This window comes from Desmodus rotundus, chromosome 1, assembly GCF_022682495.2.
Source record: "Desmodus rotundus isolate HL8 chromosome 1, HLdesRot8A.1, whole genome shotgun sequence".
Taxonomy (NCBI): Eukaryota; Metazoa; Chordata; class Mammalia; order Chiroptera; family Phyllostomidae; genus Desmodus; species Desmodus rotundus.
Window position 1 is genome coordinate 50,175,889 of NC_071387.1, and position 9,339 is coordinate 50,185,227.

The 9,339-nt window shown below is 40.2% G+C and overlaps 1 pseudogene; it reads right to left on the reverse strand.

The window, feature by feature from the left end:
* Nucleotides 1-421: 421 nt before the first annotated feature.
* On the reverse strand, nucleotides 422-8,855 carry LOC139440680 (small ribosomal subunit protein eS1 pseudogene; annotated as a pseudogene).
* Between the last annotated feature and the right edge of the window lie 484 nt (nucleotides 8,856-9,339).

The window sequence follows — 9,339 nt, forward strand, 5'->3', positions numbered from 1 at the left end:
ATATATATGTATATAGTGAAACTGTATTCCAGAAAGTTTGTACCAATTCACCTTCCTGCCAATTGAGTAAATGAATAAATTTTTATTGGAATTGAGTTTTAATATTACCAATAAAATCTTTGCTAAGTTGGTAAGAATAATATCTTATTTTTACTGCATTTTAAACATTAGTAGTGAGTTTTATAAAAATATATAAATAAGCAAGGAAATACATGTTTATTACCCTTTTGTACCTGCCATCATTGATGGTAGAGAAATCAATGTTTTAAGGGCTAAAATATATTTATTGTTTTTGTTTTCTTTTTTGCTTTCCTCCCCCACCCCCAAACAAATAGAATTTTTAATTTCCCTGGCGCTGAGGGGAAGTGGATTCCGCTCCCACCTATGTTGCCGCCATCTTCTCCCCTCTAATTTGTCACCATTAAATATCTGAATTTTGAACAGATTCTTGGACTGGGGGCTCATATCCATCAGCTCATTCAACTTTAGCAGCTGTCTCATCCCCAGTGGCTTTTCCAATTCCCCTGTCTTCCCCATGAATCTCTGTGAGTTTTCCCAGTTCCAACTTCCAACTTCGTCAGCGTTTTGACTTTTCTAACAGAGACATCATGAAGAGGATACGTAGATTGGCGCCTTTTCTGGGTCTTTCCCAGTGCTGTCTGGGGTCAGTTTACTGACCACTGCTTTCAAGTCATTTGTCCGCACCTCTTGGGTCGTGATTTCCGTTATGTTCTTCCACAGTTGGCAGACCTGTTGATGCTGAGCATAAGAAGTCTTCTGAATCTGAGTGTTGTGCTTAGTAAAACCAACACAGAATAGACAAAGCAAATAACCACCAGTAGTCTTGACGTCTACATGAGCTTCAAACCTGGCCTGCCATTTTTGACCGTGGAGCACATTTTGTCGTGGTAAGATCCACACCATGGAAATTAGGCAGTTTTTGCCCTGAACACCCTCAGAAATTTGTTTGAGTTTTAAAATGCAACTTCATTCTGCAGATCAGCTAGGCTCACTTCAAAAACATGACCCTTGAGACCGTCAGATGCAATTTTGGTTCCTTGAGTTCTCATGACTAGTGGGTTTTCCACATTTCTTGTATTGAACATAGATGGTGCTTTCACACCACACCGATCTTTCTCCCAAAACGGGTCAACCACTCTCTTCTTGGCTCCCTGTTTGCCGCCCTTCATGAGGCACTTGTTCTTGCTGATCACCAGGGTGCTGCCCAGAGAGCCCAAAAATCTTTGCTTTCTTTCTTGAGAGTCTTTTTCTATCCAAAGTTCACCTATATTTACCCCCAGATTTTAAAAATGATTTGATTTAAAAACAAATTCCTTGAAATTTATTTGAATGTATGTGGTATGAAGTGAGGATTTAAATAGCTTTTTTCTTTAAATCAATAACCAATTTTTATCAGCACCTTAGCTGTAAACAGCAGAACCCTCTTGGGCTAGCTTAAACAGACACAGAATATTCTGAGGATTTTGGGTGGCTCACAGTATCTCTGGGTTGGGGGGCGGTGGTAGCTTCCAGTACTGATCCCCAGAGCTCTACCAGAGGCCTGCCCAGGTTGGGGCCGCAGTGTCTGCTGCCTCCTGTGCCAGCAAAACCGAGGCCAGGCCGCACTCAGAACTGGTCTTCTCACTTACTTTTGAGAAAAAGGGTCACATGGTTTCATCTGATTGGAGAAGCAATTTTTTTCTGGAACTTATTTTCTGAAGGCAGTTTTCATAATGTGGGAAATTATCAAAATATAGGGAGAATAGGCACAAGGTTGGGTGGCCACAAGTGACTGACCCAGTTGTTGCAGCAGCCTTAACCACTGATTGGGGATGGCACTAATTTGTTAAATTTGCATTTTAGAAAATGTATAGATTAGTAGGATCAGTTTCTCCTATGTACTCAATTCTATTTGATTATTTTTTATTCTTGTCCTAATGTCATAATTATTGTGTTTTGTTGTTGTGATATGTCTTAACTACTGCTGATGTACCTTGCTCTTCTTTTTCAGTTCTTAGTCTTTCTGGATGAACTTTGACCACTTTATCAATTTACAAAAAACAAATTAAATTGGTTTTTGATTAGAATTCTTAACCATCATATTAATTTGACACCTATTGACCTTGTTAGAATATTCATTCTTTCCATGTATTTATGTGGTGTATATAAGGTGGGGCACAAGTAGGTTTACAGTTGTTCATGTGGAAAATGATAGAGTAATCAATAATAATACAAGAATAAACTGCTTCATGTACTCATAACTTTAAAGGGCCTACTTTTGCCCCCTCCTGTACTTTCACCTAGTCAAAAAATTTTAATGTTCCTTGATAAAATTTTGTCATTTTCTTCATATGGGTGTTTGTGTTTCTCACTAAAGTTATTCTTAAGTATACATTATTGTTAACATAAATAGACATGGTTTTCCTTTTATCTTTCATGTTTTCTCCCCCTGCCAGGCATGAAAGTTGTTAAATTTTGCATATGTATTTTGTGAATAGAAAGTTAAAAAATGTGCCATGGCTGGTGTGGCTCAGTAGATTGAGCACCAGTCTGTGAACCAAAGGGTCACTGGTTTGATTCCCAGTCAGGGCACATGCCTGGGTTGCAGGCCAGGTCCCTGATGGGGGGCATGTGAGAGGCAACCACACAATGATGTTTCTCTCCCTCTCTTTCTCCTTCCCTTCCCCTCTGTCTAAAAATAAATAAATAAAATCTTACAAAAAGAAAGTTAAAAAATTTATTTCTAAGAAAGCTTTAGTTAATTTTGTTGAGCTTTCTAAGAATACATCGCAATATGCATATAAGAATAATTTTGGAACATGATAAGTCAAACAACTAAAAGAAAGGACATGAAAAATGATTTATATAAAATTAATTCAATAAGCTAGGTGTAAAAATACCCTGGAAGGGAAGATGGTTTTAATTTTATAATAATGCTTCATTCCCTCTGTAGGAATACTCTAAGTAACGTGCAAAGCTGGTGATTTATAGCACCCAGATATGTGCATAAAGTCAACCACATGCCTGCCTCGGTTTCCCTGTAAATCTATAGTGCATACCCAGACACACATGGCACTTTCTCCCCAAATGCAAGTTCCTAAGCTCAACACTCAGATTCTGGGTAGCAACACATTAATTCAAGCAGAATGATGCCTCAAGAAGTCTCTGTAGCATTGCCTCTCTGTGGGCTCACTGATGGAGTGGATTTCATAAATGAAAACAGGCCAGGGCTGGCTCAGTTCAATCTTCCTGCCCCAAGCCACTCTCTTCCTTTCGGCAACTAAGCCAGGTGTTAGGAGTGCAGTGTCGGTGGGGTTTGTGGAATGTTACACTTAGAAGGGTTTTCGTGTTTTTTTTTTTTTTTAAGTCAGTAAATAAGCTCAAACAAGTGGAAGGAATTTGCCTGCTTTTAAGACTTCAGAGACTCCAAATTATCCTGTCTCTCCCAGGTAGGCTAACAACTAACAAAAGGGCATTAGTTAGTTGTATAGAAATTCCCTAAAAAGCCTCAGAAAGATTAATGTCTGAGGTTTGTAATAAAGCATCATTGGGTAATAGCTTCTAATTCCATAGGGTAAAAACTATACAGAGGTAATTATGTTCTGAATAGGGACAAGATCCTTCTTGGCAGATTTTCCCAGGGACTTTAAAATTTTCAGTGAGTATTCATTTTTATTTGTTGCCTTAAAGGCAATTACTAGGCAGTCCCATTCCTTGGCTGTTCATTGGCCATCTAGCCATACTATGTAGTATCTGCATTTTGCCTGTTTTGAGTACAAATAAAGAAGATGAATAGACTGGGCTGAATCCACTTACCTGCCTTGCCCCATTCTGAGACCCACAACAGAGGGTGGGATTTGGGGGTGTGTTGCCTTAAGACAACTGAAGGTCCTGCCTATTTCTCAAGGTTTTTTTTTTTTTTTTTTTTTTTTTTAAACAACTGGGATTCTTTTGTGCTTGGTCATTTTAGGTGGGTTCTTAATGAACTTAGGTTTTTGGTCATTTTGGTTTGGCTATTAATGAATTTAGGAATTTGGCTCTGAGCCAAACCAAATGCAGTTGAATCTGCTCTTTCTGGTAAGAAATCCAGTGATGTGACAGCATCTGGGAAGGCCTTGTGGTGAAGTGAGGAGTGTGTTAAGTCAAATATACTAAAAGGCCAGGGTAGGAGCTTTCTTAATTCTAGAAGGATTACAGGATATTTGAGGTTGGAGGAGGCTGCATTTACAGCAGGAAATGCAATAGCTCCTGTCACATCTTGAGGGAGCTCTACGGGGCTGGACTGGTCCCCTGCTGGGCTTAAGTATTAGAATCCTTATGCAGCCCTTTCATGAGCCCTTCAAAGTCTTCTGGTTCTGACTTCAGTAGGGATGCAAAACAACGCTCCACACATTTCTGGCTGGCTAGCAAAAACTGAATGCATGATTGCTGAAAAGTGAAAAAAAATCAGTTGGATGTGTGTGTGGGGGTAATATCTTGTGGTGATCCTGTTTTAGAAAATTAGTGTAATTAACCATTTATGCCACTAATATTGTTGCAATCAGATATGGAAAAAAAGGACACAATCCCCTTAAAGCGTAAATTTCATTTTGGAAATGAACTGGAAGTCTTCTAGAGCAATGATTAATTCTACAATAATCAGTTAATTTTTTCTGGTAATCAATTCATGATAAAATCTTGCCTTTTCTCTCTCTCTCTCTTTTTTTGGAAAGCAACTTCTGTCTGGTTGAAAAAGGGCTGTTAGGGTTTTGACATGAAGGAGAAATGCATCAAGCTTTTGGAGCTGCGAACCTAAGTTTTCCTGCTTTTAAAAGCTTTATATTAATGTGATTTTAAAACATTGAATAATGACGGAGTAATTATTTTAAATTAATATAATAGAAAATTACATTTTTAAATAAAAATGGGAGTGGCACAATATTGTTCAATCCAGGTGTCTGTGTCTCTTGACTAACCTTTATAGGCACCACCACCTACCTGGGGCAGTCCAGTATGGAAGAGTAAAAGCTATGCTGACCGTGCAAACTCAAATGCAGAATCACAGATCACATGATAGCTTTTTCCTCCTCCAGTGGACTTATTTGGACAATGTAAGTAGATGTATTTTAAGATATTCATTTGTGTTAATATGCTTCCCCTTTCTCTTTGGTATGTATTAAGTCACTTTATTTCCTCAGGGAGGTCAACAGCAAGGTTGAAAGGGAAAAGGGAAGTCATTATGAATTCTTCTTGGCTTTTGTTTTCAAAGGCCAAGCCATAGGAGGGCTTAAAGTACTACACAGGGACTGAAAAGGAGAGAGATTTTCACAGAAAGAAGCAGCGTGAGCTGGCAGAATTAGGAGTTCATAGAAGGGTTTGCTGCAGACCAGAAGAATATTCTCCTGCACTAGATGGAAGAAAGTTGAGGGGCCCTAGAGAAGTGGGGATCCTGACTCTGCATCCTGCAGAAAGAGCAAGAAGTTATGTCTAGGTAAACAAGACCAGAGAGATTCTCGCAGAAACTAGTGTTGTTGGCCCATGGAAACAGCAAAGAGAAATTGGGCATCAGGGAGCCATAACTACAAATGGCCATCTCTTAGGTAAATTGTGTAGATAAATTGAAACCAGAAAAAGACACTGGTGTTTGGGCTGCCTGTCACTACCAAACCCAATAAGCAATGACAGTGATTGAATATTTATGGGTGCTTTATTCAGATGGCCGGTGATCTGAGAAGATGGAGGGTTCATACCCTAACATACCATCTTGTTTTTTCTTTTCAGGCCCATGTTTTTATAGCAGGGAATAAACAAGGTATGGTGAGGGGTTTTGAAATTCAGGGAGGGTCAGGTAGAAGAAACTGCCACATTCCTGTCCTGGGTGGTTAGCTGTTCCCAGGGGCAGGTGGTCGTTTGCCCCTCCCTGAAACACAATGGCCAGGATGCCTCCACTTGTCCCCAGGCGGTAATCTTTAGCAGTGCCCCAGGAGGTCAGCTGTTTTCCCAGGAGCCAGGACAGGCCTTATCTGTAGTTCCTGAAACAAAAGCTTTAACATACACATTACTTGCTAGACTTAAAACTTTTTAGCTTAAGCTAAAATTTTCCAACTCTTGAGTCCCCTAACATTCCCCACTGTTAGTATTAAACTGTCTCATTTCTATGAGATCAGAACTTAGCATTGGACTGTCCGGTGGGGGAGTGTTAGGAATACATCTAATTGCAGACCTACATAAGGAGGCACATTGTATGCAACAACAAGCTATGATATTGAAGAAAATGACAAGGATAAAAACAATAAATGTCTCTCGAAGACCAGGTAGCCAGGAGGTTAGTTTAGACAAGTCATTACTAAAGAATCCCTCTCTATTTTACATAGGACACTACATCATTTACTTGCTTTATTTTATGTTCTATGAGCTGTGAACTATCAGTTAAGTTAAAATAGCAGAGTCCTTTAAATTCTTCACATCCATGATTATGCCTTAAAAGAAGGTAATCTATAGCTGCACGATTTTCTAGTACTGCTTCTCTGACTTGTCCTAGTTCTTGACTAATGGCACTGATGGCTTGTGAGGTGGCATTCAAAGCTTTCGCCATAGTGCAGGCTAATATGCTTCTATATTCCAATAAGTTACCATGGTTGGCATTACAAATATAGTTAAAGACACATATTCAGCAGGGCTAAAGAGGTGTAAGTCACTGATACAATTGGCTGTAAGGGAGAGATCCCGTTGAACTTGGGTCAAGTGGGGCTTCTGAGGCATAAACACCATCAGTCTTCCCAAAGAGCATGGTCCCCCAGAGCTGTTTGCTGGAACATAGGAATAGACAGTCATTGCATATATCAGAAACCATCCTCTTGGCAGTTTAACATGAGCATAAGCATAAGATATGTCAGTGGTGGTGGTGCAATTCATCTTCATACCTGCTGAGAACACAAGACAGTTTTAGTACAGTTGACAAAAGTTATACATTCTCTACCTGGGGCTACATTAGCGACTTTTAACAAGAACACTTCCCTGTCCTTTATAGGTACCACTGGTGCCCAATTATAAATATCAGAGTAGGTTATTTTCTTTTCGATATGTTCAAATACAGTATAATTTCTAAGGCATACAGACACATGTAAGACATGAAACTAAAGTTTGTTCAACATAAGTTCCTCCTGCAAAGCAAAAGTTAGAAATATTCAGAACAATTTTTGCTAAATACACCCAAATATTTTCATCCCATTTGAAGGGAATAAGTTATCCATAACAAGGGGGTAAACAAGAGGTAAAGAAGAGAACATAAGTCATTGCTTTTTAAAGATGACTTTCAGATCTTCCTCCAGTGCTTTCTTTATCCTGGTGTGATGAGTCCAAGGTTTTATTTCCACCAGCTTCACCATGGTGGGGCTGGTGAAGAGTATGTCCCAAGGTCCAGTCCACTTTTCTCCTAGTTGGCTTTCTATAGATGCTGTCACCAAAATCTTGAGTTGTACCTTGTCTGCAGGCTCAAAGGAATGCAGCAAACCTGTGTGGGAGAAGTCTTTAATACAGGCAAGGTCATTCATCCCAGCTAAGGTCTGACTTAAATGTTCATTTTCTTTGCCTTCAGTTTTTTATCTGTATACATATCTCCCACCCCAATTGTGACCTGAAATGGCCACCTGTACACAATTTTATAGGGACTCAACTGAATCCCATTTCAAGGAGCCTCCCTTATCCTGAGTAGGGTAATAGGCTAAGTTTGATCCCTTTGGAGATGAGTTTCTTGACACAGCTTGGCTATATTTTTCTTTATGGCGTGATTCATCTTCTCTACCTTTCCAGAAGCCTGAGGTCTCCATGCCACATGGAATCTCCACTTGATTTCTAAAATTTACTAACGCCCTGTGTAATTTCTGAAACAAAAGCAGGCCCGTTATCAGTCTGGATGCTGCCAGGGAGGCCAACGTGAGGGATTATTTCCTTCAGTAAAGCTTTCACTGCCTCCAAGGATTTCTCCATTTTAGTAGGATAAGCTTCTATCCGTCCTGAAAAAGGCGTCAACAAAGACTAACAAATATTTCCACTCTCAGACCCTTGGCATCTGAGTAAATCTATTTGCCAGTTCTCAAGTGGACACTGTCCTTGGTATTGCTTTCGTTCTCTCCTTTGATAGGGATCTGTCTTGAGGTTGTTCTTCCAGCACACAACACATTTAGCAATTACTTTTCTTATGGCTCTAGAAATTCCAGGACTTGTGAGCCACAGTTTCACATAGGTGGTTAAAGAGTCTCCTCCACAGTGTGTGGCCTCATGCAAATGCTTCATGACTGACTCTACTAAATGTTCAGGAAAACAGTATAGCTCCTTTCTTATTCTTTTTCCATCTGCTATTGGGACCTTCTTCATCAAAACCCCAGCCCTTAGCTTTCTCTAAGTCTGCAGTCGAATATTCAGGGTCAAATTGTGACAAGTCCAGAACAGGTATCAAGGGTGTTATAAACATTCCTTTAGCAGCCTCTTTTGCTGCCCATTCAGCCAGATTGCATCCTTCAGCCACTTTAGTGTCCTCTTTCTGATGCCCTGGGCAGTGCAGAATTGCCACCTGTAAAGGTACCTGAACATCCTCTAATAATTTTAAAATTTCTGCTGCATGCTTAATCTCCTTTTTATTTGGAGATTAACAGTTCTTTTTCCTTCCAAATTGAACCATGTGCATGCAAAATCAAGAAAACATACCTTGAGCCAGTGTACACATCCATGCTCTTTTCCTGTGACAATTCCAGCACCCTCATCAGTGTGATCAGTTCAGCTTTCTGCGCAGTAGTTCCTGGTGGCAAGGCCTCAACCTCCACTACTCCTTCAAGAGTCACAACTGCATAACCAGCCTTTCTGCTTCCTTTGTCCATGTAACTGCTTCCATCTGTATAGAGAGTCCAGTCTGCTTCTTTTAAAGGATGGCCCTGTAAATCAATTATGCTCGAATACACTTCATCAATTATCTTAGCACAGTCATCTTAGTGCAGTTATCTTAGTGCAGCCAAGTCAGGCTCTGGGAGAAGAGAGGCAGGGTTTAACTTACAGTTTCGAGGGAGACCTTGGGATTGTCGAGAAGAATGGCTTGTTACCTGCCTATTCTTCCAGCAGTGAGCCACATATTTCCCTTTTGTTCCAGCAGGCTCAACATTTGCTGGGACACATAACTGGTATAGGCTTTCCCAAGGAAAACTTTGTCAACTTCCTGTAAGACCTCGCAGGTGGCTGCCACTCTCAAGCAGGCTGGCCACCCCTGGACAGTGTGATCTAATTTCCTTGACAATTATGTGATGGGCTGCAAATATCACTAAGTATTTGGGTGAGGAATCCTAGGGCAATGCCCTGTCTCTCATGCAC